Source organism: Pelophylax lessonae, assembly GCF_965119305.1.
Source record: "Pelophylax lessonae genome assembly, chromosome: 13".
Taxonomy (NCBI): Eukaryota; Metazoa; Chordata; class Amphibia; order Anura; family Ranidae; genus Pelophylax; species Pelophylax lessonae.
In genome coordinates, this window is record NC_138780.1 from 89,304,336 (window position 1) to 89,317,750 (window position 13,415).

The following is a 13,415-nucleotide window of genomic DNA, read 5'->3' on the forward strand; positions in this document are numbered from 1 at the left end:
TCTCTACCCACCCTTGCCTCCTTTTCCGCGCAGCTCTCGATTCCCCCCTCTCTTTCGCACCCTCCATGTCATATTCCGCTCCAGGAGTTCCATCATAGCTCCTCACTGTCGCTGGGAGGAAGTTTTCTCCTCCGCTCGCCCCTTCCACCGTCATTTTCTCTCTACCCACCCTTTCCTCCTTTTCTGCGCAGCTCTCGATTCCCCCCTCTCTTTCGCACCCTCCATGTCATATTCCACTCCAGGAGCTCCATCATAGCTCCTTGCTGTCGCTGGGAGGATGTTTTCTCCTCTGCTCGCCCCTTCCACCGTCATTTTCTCTCTACCAACCCTTGCCTCCTTTTCCGCGCAGCTCTCGATTCCCCCCTCTCTTTCGCACCCTCCATGTCATATTCCGCTCCAGGAGTTCCATCATAGCTCCTCACTGTCGCTGGGAGGATGTTTTCTCCTCCGCTCGCCCCTTCCACCATCATTTTCTCTCTACCCACCCTTGCCTCCTTTTCCGCGCAGCTCTCGATTCCCCCCTCTCTTTCGCACCCTCCATGTCATATTCCGCTCCAGGAGCTCCATCATAGCTCCTTGCTGTCGCTGGGAGGATGTTTTCTCCTCCGCTCGCCCCTTCCACCGTCATTTTCTCTCTACCCACCCTTGCCTCCTTTTCCGCGCAGCTCTCGATTCCCCCCTCTCTTTCGCACCCTCCATGTCATATTCCGCTCCAGGAGTTCCATCATAGCTCCTCACTGTCGCTGGGAGGAAGTTTTCTCCTCCGCTCGCCCCTTCCACCGTCATTTTCTCTCTACCCACCCTTGCCTCCTTTTCCGCGCAGCTCTCGATTCCCCCCTCTCTTTCGCACCCTCCATGTCATATTCCGCTCCAGGAGTTCCATCATAGCTCCTCACTGTCGCTGGGAGGATGTTTTCTCCTCTGCTCGCCCCTTCCACCGTCATTTTCTCTCTACCCACCCTTGCCTCCTTCTCCGCGCAGCTCTCGATTCCCCCCTCTCTTTCGCACCCTCCATGTCATATTCCGCTCCAGGAGCTCCATCATAGCTAATTGCTGTCGCTGGGAGGATGTTTTCTCCTCCGCTCGCCCCTTCCACCGTCATCTTCTCTCTACCCACCCTTGCCTCCTTTTCCGCGCAGCTCTCGATTCCCCCCTCTCTTTCGCACCCTCCATGTCATATTCCGCTCCAGGAGTTCCATCATAGCTCCTCACTGTCGCTGGGAGGAAGTTTTCTCCTCCGCTCGCCCCTTCCACCGTCATTTTCTCTCTACCCACCCTTGCCTCCTTTTCCGCGCAGCTCTCGATTCCCCCCTCTCTTTCGCACCCTCCATGTCATATTCCGCTCCAGGAGCTCCATCATAGCTCCTCGCTGTCGCTGGGAGGATGTTTTCTCCTCCGCTCGCCCCTTCCACCGTCATTTTCTCTCTACCAACCCTTGCCTCCTTCTCCGCGCAGCTCTCGATTCCCCCCTCTCTTTCGCACCCTCCATGTCATATTCTGCTCCAGGAGTTCCATCATAGCTCCTCACTGTCGCTGGGAGGATGTTTTCTCCTCCGCTCGCCCCTTCCACCGTCATTTTCTCTCTACCCACCCTTGCCTCCTTTTCCGCGCAGCTCTCAATTCCCCCCTCTCTTTCGCACCCTCCATGTCATATTCCGCTCCAGGAGCTCCATCATAGCTCCTTGCTGTCGCTGGGAGGATGTTTTCTCCTCCGCTCGCCCCTTCCACCGTCATTTTCTCTCTACCCACCCTTGCCTCCTTTTCCGCGCAGCTCTCGATTCCCCCCTCTCTTTCGCACCCTCCATGTCATATTCCGCTCCAGGAGCTCCATCATAGCTCCTTGCTGTCGCTGGGAGGATATTTTCTCCTCCGCTCGCCCCTTCCACCGTCATTTTCTCTCTACCCACCCTTGCCTCCTTTTCCGCGCAGCTCTCGATTCCCCCCTCTCTTTCGCACCCTCCATGTCATATTCCGCTCCAGGAGTTCCATCATAGCTCCTCACTGTCGCTGGGAGGATGTTTTCTCCTCCGCTCGCCCCTTCCACCGTCATTTTCTCTCTACCCACCCTTGCCTCCTTCTCCGCGCAGCTCTCGATTCCCCCCTCTCTTTCGCACCCTCCATGTCATATTCCGCTCCAGGAGCTCCATCATAGCTCCTCGCTGTCGCTGGGAGGATGTTTTCTCCTCCGCTCGCCCCTTCCACCGTCATTTTCTCTCTACCCACCCTTGCCTCCTTTTCCGCGCAGCTCTCGATTCCCCCCTCTCTTTCGCACCCTCCATGTCATATTCCGCTCCAGGAGTTCCATCATAGCTCCTCACTGTCGCTGGGAGGATGTTTTCTCCTCCGCTCGCCTCTTCCACTGTCATTTTCTCTCTACCCACCCTTGCCTCCTTTTCCGCGCAGCTCTCGATTCCCCCCTCTCTTTCGCACCCTCCATGTCATATTCCGCTCCAGGAGCTCCATCATAGCTCCTTGCTGTCGCTGGGAGGATGTTTTCTCCTCCGCTCGCCCCTTCCACCGTCATTTTCTCTCTACCCACCCTTGCCTCCTTCTCCGCGCAGCTCTCGATTCCCCCCTCTCTTTCGCACCCTCCATGTCATATTCCGCTCCAGGAGCTCCATCATAGCTCCTCGCTGTCGCTGGGAGGATGTTTTCTCCTCCGCTCGCCCCTTCCACCGTCATTTTCTCTCTACCCACCCTTGCCTCCTTCTCCGCGCAGCTCTCGATTCCCCCCTCTCTTTCGCACCCTCCATGTCATATTCTGCTCCAGGAGTTCCATCATAGCTCCTCACTGTCGCTGGGAGGATGTTTTCTCCTCCGCTCGCCCCTTCCACCGTCATTTTCTCTCTACCCACCCTTGCCTCCTTTTCCGCGCAGCTCTCAATTCCCCCCTCTCTTTCGCACCCTCCATGTCATATTCCGCTCCCGGAGTTCCATCTTAGCTCCTCACTGTCGCTGGGAGGAAGTTTTCTCCTCCGCTCGCCCCTTCCACCGTCATTTTCTCTCTACCCACCCTTGCCTCCTTTTCCGCGCAGCTCTCAATTCCCCCCTCTCTTTCGCACCCTCCATGTCATATTCCGCTCCAGGAGCTCCATCATAGCTCCTTGCTGTCGCTGGGAGGATGTTTTCTCCTCCGCTCGCCCCTTCCACCGTCATTTTCTCTCTACCCACCCTTGCCTCCTTTTCCGCGCAGCTCTCGATTCCCCCCTCTCTTTCGCACCCTCCATGTCATATTCCGCTCCAGGAGTTCCATCATAGCTCCTCACTGTCGCTGGGAGGATGTTTTCTCCTCCGCTCGCCCCTTCCACCGTCATTTTCTCTCTACCCACCCTTGCCTCCTTCTCCGCGCAGCTCTCGATTCCCCCCTCTCTTTCGCACCCTCCATGTCATATTCCGCTCCAGGAGCTCCATCATAGCTCCTCGCTGTCGCTGGGAGGATGTTTTCTCCTCCGCTCGCCCCTTCCACCGTCATTTTCTCTCTACCCACCCTTGCCTCCTTTTCCGCGCAGCTCTCGATTCCCCCCTCTCTTTCGCACCCTCCATGTCATATTCCGCTCCAGGAGTTCCATCATAGCTCCTCACTGTCGCTGGGAGGATGTTTTCTCCTCCGCTCGCCTCTTCCACTGTCATTTTCTCTCTACCCACCCTTGCCTCCTTTTCCGCGCAGCTCTCGATTCCCCCCTCTCTTTCGCACCCTCCATGTCATATTCCGCTCCAGGAGCTCCATCATAGCTCCTTGCTGTCGCTGGGAGGATGTTTTCTCCTCCGCTCGCCCCTTCCACCGTCATTTTCTCTCTACCCACCCTTGCCTCCTTCTCCGCGCAGCTCTCGATTCCCCCCTCTCTTTCGCACCCTCCATGTCATATTCCGCTCCAGGAGCTCCATCATAGCTCCTCGCTGTCGCTGGGAGGATGTTTTCTCCTCCGCTCGCCCCTTCCACCGTCATTTTCTCTCTACCCACCCTTGCCTCCTTTTCCGCGCAGCTCTCGATTCCCCCCTCTCTTTCGCACCCTCCATGTCATATTCCGCTCCAGGAGTTCCATCATAGCTCCTCACTGTCGCTGGGAGGAAGTTTTCTCCTCCGCTCGCCCCTTCCACCGTCATTTTCTCTCTACCCACCCTTGCCTCCTTTTCCACGCAGCTCTCGATTCCCCCCTCTCTTTCGCACCCTCCATGTCATATTCCGCTCCAGGAGCTCCATCATAGCTCCTCACTGTCGCTGGGAGGAAGTTTTCTCCTACGCTCACCCCTTCCACCGTCATTTTCTCTCTACCCACCCTTGCCTCCTTTTCCGCGCAGCTCTCAATTCCCCCCTCTCTTTCGCACCCTCCATGTCATATTCCGCTCCAGGAGCTCCATCATAGCTCCTTGCTGTCGCTGGGAGGATGTTTTCTCCTCCGCTCGCCCCTTCCACCGTCATTTTCTCTCTACCCACCCTTGCCTCCTTTTCCGCGCAGCTCTTGATTCCCCCCTCTCTTTCGCACCCTCCATGTCATATTCCGCTCCAGGAGTTCCATCATAGCTCCTCACTGTCGCTGGGAGGATGTTTTCTCCTCCGCTCGCCTCTTCCACTGTCATTTTCTCTCTACCCACCCTTGCCTCCTTTTCCGCGCAGCTCTCAATTCCCCCCTCTCTTTCGCACCCTCCATGTCATATTCCGCTCCAGGAGCTCCATCATAGCTCCTTGCTGTCGCTGGGAGGATGTTTTCTCCTCCGCTCGCCCCTTCCACCGTCATTTTCTCTCTACCCACCCTTGCCTCCTTTTCCGCGCAGCTCTCGATTCCCCCCTCTCTTTCGCACCCTCCATGTCATATTCCGCTCCAGGAGTTCCATCATAGCTCCTCACTGTCGCTGGGAGGATGTTTTCTCCTCCGCTCGCCCCTTCCACTGTCATTTTCTCTCTACCCACCCTTGCCTCCTTCTCCGCGCAGCTCTCGATTCCCCCCTCTCTTTCGCACCCTCCATGTCATATTCCGCTCCAGGAGCTCCATCATAGCTCCTCGCTGTCGCTGGGAGGATGTTTTCTCCTCCGCTCGCCCCTTCCACCGTCATTTTCTCTCTACCCACCCTTGCCTCCTTTTCCGCGCAGCTCTCGATTCCCCCCTCTCTTTCGCACCCTCAATGTCATATTCCGCTCCAGGAGTTCCATCATAGCTCCTCACTGTCGCTGGGAGGATGTTTTCTCCTCCGCTCGCCCCTTCCACCGTCATTTTCTCTCTACCCACCCTTGCCTCCTTTTCCGCGCAGCTCTCGATTCCCCCCTCTCTTTCGCACCCTCCATGTCATATTCCGCTCCAGGAGTTCCATCATAGCTCCTCACTGTCGCTGGGAGGAAGTTTTCTCCTCCGCTCGCCCCTTCCACCGTCATTTTCTCTCTACCCACCCTTGCCTCCTTTTCCGCGCAGCTCTCGATTCCCCCCTCTCTTTCGCACCCTCCATGTCATATTCCGCTCCAGGAGCTCCATCATAGCTCCTCACTGTCGCTGGGAGGAAGTTTTCTCCTACGCTCGCCCCTTCCACCGTCATTTTCTCTCTACCCACCCTTGCCTCCTTTTCCGCGCAGCTCTCAATTCCCCCCTCTCTTTCGCACCCTCCATGTCATATTCCGCTCCAGGAGCTCCATCATAGCTCCTTGCTGTCGCTGGGAGGATGTTTTCTCCTCCGCTCGCCCCTTCCACCGTCATTTTCTCTCTACCCACCCTTGCCTCCTTTTCCGCGCAGCTCTTGATTCCCCCCTCTCTTTCGCACCCTCCATGTCATATTCCGCTCCAGGAGTTCCATCATAGCTCCTCACTGTCGCTGGGAGGATGTTTTCTCCTCCGCTCGCCCCTTCCACCGTCATTTTCTCTCTACCCACCCTTGCCTCCTTCTCCGCGCAGCTCTCGATTCCCCCCTCTCTTTCGCACCCTCCATGTCATATTCCGCTCCAGGAGCTCCATCATAGCTACTCGCTGTCGCTGGGAGGATGTTTTCTCCTCCGCTCGCCCCTTCCACCGTCATTTTCTCTCTACCCACCCTTGCCTCCTTTTCCGCGCAGCTCTCGATTCCCCCCTCTCTTTCGCACCCTCCATGTCATATTCCGCTCCAGGAGTTCCATCATAGCTCCTCACTGTCGCTGGGAGGATGTTTTCTCCTCCGCTCGCCTCTTCCACTGTCATTTTCTCTCTACCCACCCTTGCCTCCTTTTCCGCGCAGCTCTCGATTCCCCCCTCTCTTTCGCACCCTCCATGTCATATTCCGCTCCAGGAGCTCCATCATAGCTCCTTGCTGTCGCTGGGAGGATGTTTTCTCCTCCGCTCGCCCCTTCCACCGTCATTTTCTCTCTACCCACCCTTGCCTCCTTTTCCGCGCAGCTCTCGATTCCCCCCTCTCTTTCGCACCCTCCATGTCATATTCCGCTCCAGGAGTTCCATCATAGCTCCTCACTGTCGCAGGGAGGATGTTTTCTCCTCCGCTCGCCCCTTCCACCGTCATTTTCTCTCTACCCACCCTTGCCTCCTTTTCCGCGCAGCTCTCGATTCCCCCCTCTCTTTCGCACCCTCCATGTCATATTCCTCTCCAGGAGTTCCATCATAGCTCCTCACTGTCGCTGGGAGGATGTTTTCTCCTCCGCTCGCCTCTTCCACTGTCATTTTCTCTCTACCCACCCTTGCCTCCTTTTCCGCGCAGCTCTCGATTCCCCCCTCTCTTTCGCACCCTCCATGTCATATTCCGCTCCAGGAGCTCCATCATAGCTCCTTGCTGTCGCTGGGAGGATGTTTTCTCCTCCGCTCGCCCCTTCCACCGTCATTTTCTCTCTACCCACCCTTGCCTCCTTTTCCGCGCAGCTCTCGATTCCCCCCTCTCTTTCGCACCCTCCATGTCATATTCCGCTCCAGGAGTTCCATCATAGCTCCTCACTGTCGCAGGGAGGATGTTTTCTCCTCCGCTCGCCCCTTCCACCGTCATTTTCTCTCTACCCACCCTTGCCTCCTTCTCCGCGCAGCTCTCGATTCCCCCCTCTCTTTCGCACCCTCCATGTCATATTCCGCTCCAGGAGCTCCATCATAGCTCCTCGCTGTCGCTGGGAGGATGTTTTCTCCTCCGCTCGCCCCTTCCACCGTCATTTTCTCTCTACCCACCCTTGCCTCCTTTTCCGCGCAGCTCTCGATTCCCCCCTCTCTTTCGCACCCTCAATGTCATATTCCGCTCCAGGAGTTCCATCATAGCTCCTCACTGTCGCTGGGAGGATGTTTTCTCCTCCGCTCGCCCCTTCCACCGTCATTTTCTCTCTACCCACCCTTGCCTCCTTTTCCGCGCAGCTCTCGATTCCCCCCTCTCTTTCGCACCCTCCATGTCATATTCCTCTCCAGGAGTTCCATCATAGCTCCTCACTGTCGCTGGGAGGAAGTTTTCTCCTCCGCTCGCCCCTTCCACCGTCATTTTCTCTCTACCCACCCTTGCCTCCTTTTCCGCGCAGCTCTCGATTCCCCCCTCTCTTTCGCACCCTCCATGTCATATTCCGCTCCAGGAGTTCCATCATAGCTCCTCACTGTCGCTGGGAGGATGTTTTCTCCTCCGCTCGCCCCTTCCACCGTCATTTTCTCTCTACCCACCCTTGCCTCCTTCTCCGCGCAGCTCTCGATTCCCCCCTCTCTTTCGCACCCTCCATGTCATATTCCGCTCCAGGAGCTCCATCATAGCTCCTCGCTGTCGCTGGGAGGATGTTTTCTCCTCCGCTCGCCCCTTCCACCGTCATTTTCTCTCTACCCACCCTTGCCTCCTTTTCCGCGCAGCTCTCGATTCCCCCCTCTCTTTCGCACCCTCCATGTCATATTCCGCTCCAGGAGTTCCATCATAGCTCCTCACTGTCGCTGGGAGGATGTTTTCTCCTCCGCTCGCCTCTTCCACTGTCATTTTCTCTCTACCCACCCTTGCCTCCTTTTCCGCGCAGCTCTCGATTCCCCCCTCTCTTTCGCACCCTCCATGTCATATTCCGCTCCAGGAGCTCCATCATAGCTCCTTGCTGTCGCTGGGAGGATGTTTTCTCCTCCGCTCGCCCCTTCCACCGTCATTTTCTCTCTACCCACCCTTGCCTCCTTTTCCGCGCAGCTCTCGATTCCCCCCTCTCTTTCGCACCCTCCATGTCATATTCCGCTCCAGGAGTTCCATCATAGCTCCTCACTGTCGCTGGGAGGATGTTTTCTCCTCCGCTCGCCCCTTCCACCGTCATTTTCTCTCTACCCACCCTTGCCTCCTTCTCCGCGCAGCTCTCGATTCCCCCCTCTCTTTCGCACCCTCCATGTCATATTCCGCTCCAGGAGCTCCATCATAGCTCCTCGCTGTCGCTGGGAGGATGTTTTCTCCTCCGCTCGCCCCTTCCACCGTCATTTTCTCTCTACCCACCCTTGCCTCCTTTTCCGCGCAGCTCTCGATTCCCCCCTCTCTTTCGCACCCTCAATGTCATATTCCGCTCCAGGAGTTCCATCATAGCTCCTCACTGTCGCTGGGAGGATGTTTTCTCCTCCGCTCGCCCCTTCCACCGTCATTTTCTCTCTACCCACCCTTGCCTCCTTTTCCGCGCAGCTCTCGATTCCCCCCTCTCTTTCGCACCCTCCATGTCATATTCCGCTCCAGGAGTTCCATCATAGCTCCTCACTGTCGCTGGGAGGAAGTTTTCTCCTCCGCTCGCCCCTTCCACCGTCATTTTCTCTCTACCCACCCTTGCCTCCTTTTCCGCGCAGCTCTCGATTCCCCCCTCTCTTTCGCACCCTCCATGTCATATTCCGCTCCAGGAGCTCCATCATAGCTCCTCACTGTCGCTGGGAGGAAGTTTTCTCCTACGCTCGCCCCTTCCACCGTCATTTTCTCTCTACCCACCCTTGCCTCCTTTTCCGCGCAGCTCTCAATTCCCCCCTCTCTTTCGCACCCTCCATGTCATATTCCGCTCCAGGAGCTCCATCATAGCTCCTTGCTGTCGCTGGGAGGATGTTTTCTCCTCCGCTCGCCCCTTCCACCGTCATTTTCTCTCTACCCACCCTTGCCTCCTTTTCCGCGCAGCTCTTGATTCCCCCCTCTCTTTCGCACCCTCCATGTCATATTCCGCTCCAGGAGTTCCATCATAGCTCCTCACTGTCGCTGGGAGGATGTTTTCTCCTCCGCTCGCCCCTTCCACCGTCATTTTCTCTCTACCCACCCTTGCCTCCTTTTCCGCGCAGCTCTCGATTCCCCCCTCTCTTTCGCACCCTCCATGTCATATTCCGCTCCAGGAGTTCCATCATAGCTCCTCACTGTCGCAGGGAGGATGTTTTCTCCTCCGCTCGCCCCTTCCACCGTCATTTTCTCTCTACCCACCCTTGCCTCCTTCTCCGCGCAGCTCTCGATTCCCCCCTCTCTTTCGCACCCTCCATGTCATATTCCGCTCCAGGAGCTCCATCATAGCTCCTTGCTGTCGCTGGGAGGATGTTTTCTCCTCCGCTCGCCCCTTCCACCGTCATTTTCTCTCTACCCACCCTTGCCTCCTTTTCCGCGCAGCTCTCGATTCCCCCCTCTCTTTCGCACCCTCCATGTCATATTCCGCTCCAGGAGTTCCATCATAGCTCCTCACTGTCGCTGGGAGGATGTTTTCTCCTCCGCTCGCCCCTTCCACCGTCATTTTCTCTCTACCCACCCTTGCCTCCTTCTCCGCGCAGCTCTCGATTCCCCCCTCTCTTTCGCACCCTCCATGTCATATTCCGCTCCAGGAGCTCCATCATAGCTCCTCGCTGTCGCTGGGAGGATGTTTTCTCCTCCGCTCGCCCCTTCCACCGTCATTTTCTCTCTACCCACCCTTGCCTCCTTTTCCGCGCAGCTCTCGATTCCCCCCTCTCTTTCGCACCCTCAATGTCATATTCCGCTCCAGGAGTTCCATCATAGCTCCTCACTGTCGCTGGGAGGATGTTTTCTCCTCCGCTCGCCCCTTCCACCGTCATTTTCTCTCTACCCACCCTTGCCTCCTTTTCCGCGCAGCTCTCGATTCCCCCCTCTCTTTCGCACCCTCCATGTCATATTCCGCTCCAGGAGTTCCATCATAGCTCCTCACTGTCGCTGGGAGGAAGTTTTCTCCTCCGCTCGCCCCTTCCACCGTCATTTTCTCTCTACCCACCCTTGCCTCCTTTTCCGCGCAGCTCTCGATTCCCCCCTCTCTTTCGCACCCTCCATGTCATATTCCGCTCCAGGAGCTCCATCATAGCTCCTCACTGTCGCTGGGAGGAAGTTTTCTCCTACGCTCGCCCCTTCCACCGTCATTTTCTCTCTACCCACCCTTGCCTCCTTTTCCGCGCAGCTCTCAATTCCCCCCTCTCTTTCGCACCCTCCATGTCATATTCCGCTCCAGGAGCTCCATCATAGCTCCTTGCTGTCGCTGGGAGGATGTTTTCTCCTCCGCTCGCCCCTTCCACCGTCATTTTCTCTCTACCCACCCTTGCCTCCTTTTCCGCGCAGCTCTTGATTCCCCCCTCTCTTTCGCACCCTCCATGTCATATTCCGCTCCAGGAGTTCCATCATAGCTCCTCACTGTCGCTGGGAGGATGTTTTCTCCTCCGCTCGCCCCTTCCACCGTCATTTTCTCTCTACCCACCCTTGCCTCCTTTTCCGCGCAGCTCTCGATTCCCCCCTCTCTTTCGCACCCTCCATGTCATATTCCGCTCCAGGAGTTCCATCATAGCTCCTCACTGTCGCAGGGAGGATGTTTTCTCCTCCGCTCGCCCCTTCCACCGTCATTTTCTCTCTACCCACCCTTGCCTCCTTCTCCGCGCAGCTCTCGATTCCCCCCTCTCTTTCGCACCCTCCATGTCATATTCCGCTCCAGGAGCTCCATCATAGCTCCTCGCTGTCGCTGGGAGGATGTTTTCTCCTCCGCTCGCCCCTTCCACCGTCATTTTCTCTCTACCCACCCTTGCCTCCTTTTCCGCGCAGCTCTCGATTCCCCCCTCTCTTTCGCACCCTCAATGTCATATTCCGCTCCAGGAGTTCCATCATAGCTCCTCACTGTCGCTGGGAGGATGTTTTCTCCTCCGCTCGCCCCTTCCACCGTCATTTTCTCTCTACCCACCCTTGCCTCCTTTTCCGCGCAGCTCTCGATTCCCCCCTCTCTTTCGCACCCTCCATGTCATATTCCTCTCCAGGAGTTCCATCATAGCTCCTCACTGTCGCTGGGAGGAAGTTTTCTCCTCCGCTCGCCCCTTCCACCGTCATTTTCTCTCTACCCACCCTTGCCTCCTTTTCCGCGCAGCTCTCGATTCCCCCCTCTCTTTCGCACCCTCCATGTCATATTCCACTCCAGGAGCTCCATCATAGCTCCTTGCTGTCGCTGGGAGGATGTTTTCTTCTCCGCTCGCCCCTTCCACCGTCATTTTCTCTCTACCCACCCTTGCCTCCTTTTCCGCGCAGCTCTCGATTCCCCCCTCTCTTTCGCACCCTCCATGTCATATTCTGCTCCAGGAGTTCCATCATAGCTCCTCACTGTCGCTGGGAGGATGTTTTCTCCTCCGCTCGCCCCTTCCACCATCATTTTCTCTCTACCCACCCTTGCCTCCTTTTCCGCGCAGCTCTCGATTCCCCCCTCTCTTTCGCACCCTCCATGTCATATTCCGCTCCAGGAGTTCCATCATAGCTCCTCACTGTCGCTGGGAGGAAGTTTTCTCCTCCGCTCGCCCCTTCCACCGTCATTTTCTCTCTACCCACCCTTGCCTCCTTTTCCGCGCAGCTCTCGATTCCCCCCTCTCTTTCGCACCCTCCATGTCATATTCCGCTCCAGGAGCTCCATCATAGCTCCTTGCTGTCGCTGGGAGGATGTTTTCTCCTCCGCTCGCCCCTTCCACCGTCATTTTCTCTCTACCCACCCTTGCCTCCTTCTCCGCGCAGCTCTCGATTCCCCCCTCTCTTTCGCACCCTCCATGTCATATTCCGCTCCAGGAGCTCCATCATAGCTCCTCGCTGTCGCTGGGAGGATGTTTTCTCCTCCGCTCGCCCCTTCCACCGTCATTTTCTCTCTACCCACCCTTGCCTCCTTTTCCGCGCAGCTCTCGATTCCCCCCTCTCTTTCGCACCCTCAATGTCATATTCCGCTCCAGGAGTTCCATCATAGCTCCTCACTGTCGCTGGGAGGATGTTTTCTCCTCCGCTCGCCCCTTCCACCGTCATTTTCTCTCTACCCACCCTTGCCTCCTTTTCCGCGCAGCTCTCGATTCCCCCCTCTCTTTCGCACCCTCCATGTCATATTCCGCTCCAGGAGTTCCATCATAGCTCCTCACTGTCGCTGGGAGGAAGTTTTCTCCTCCGCTCGCCCATTCCACCGTCATTTTCTCTCTACCCACCCTTGCCTCCTTTTCCGCGCAGCTCTCGATTCCCCCCTCTCTTTCGCACCCTCCATGTCATATTCCACTCCAGGAGCTCCATCATAGCTCCTTGCTGTCGCTGGGAGGATGTTTTCTCCTCCGCTCGCCCCTTCCACCGTCATTTTCTCTCTACCCACCCTTGCCTCCTTTTCCGCGCAGCTCTCGATTCCCCCCTCTCTTTCGCACCCTCCATGTCATATTCCGCTCCAGGAGTTCCATCATAGCTCCTCACTGTCGCTGGGAGGATGTTTTCTCCTCCGCTCGCCCCTTCCACCATCATTTTCTCTCTACCCACCCTTGCCTCCTTTTCCGCGCAGCTCTCGATTCCCCCCTCTCTTTCGCACCCTCCATGTCATATTCCGCTCCAGGAGTTCCATCATAGCTCCTCACTGTCGCTGGGAGGAAGTTTTCTCCTCCGCTCGCCCCTTCCACCGTCATTTTCTCTCTACCCACCCTTGCCTCCTTTTCCGCGCAGCTCTCGATTCCCCCCTCTCTTTCGCACCCTCCATGTCATATTCCGCTCCAGGAGCTCCATCATAGCTCCTTGCTGTCGCTGGGAGGATGTTTTCTCCTCCGCTCGCCCCTTCCACCGTCATTTTCTCTCTACCCACCCTTGCCTCCTTTTCCGCGCAGCTCTCGATTCCCCCCTCTCTTTCGTACCCTCCATGTCATATTCCGCTCCAGGAGTTCCATCATAGCTCCTCACTGTCGCTGGGAGGATGTTTTCTCCTCCGCTCGCCCCTTTGACCATCATTTTCTCTCTACCCACCCTTGCCTCCTTCTCCGCGCAGCTCTCGATTCCCCCCTCTCTTTCGCACCCTCCATGTCATATTCCGCTCCAGGAGCTCCATCATAGCTCCTCGCTGTCGCTGGGAGGATGTTTTCTCCTCCGCTCGCCCCTTCCACCGTCATTTTCTCTCTACCCACCCTTGCCTCCTTTTCCGCGCAGCTCTCGATTCCCCCCTCTCTTTCGCACCCTCCATGTCATATTCCGCTCCAGGAGTTCCATCATAGCTCCTCACTGTCGCTGGGAGGATGTTTTCTCCTCCGCTCGCCCCT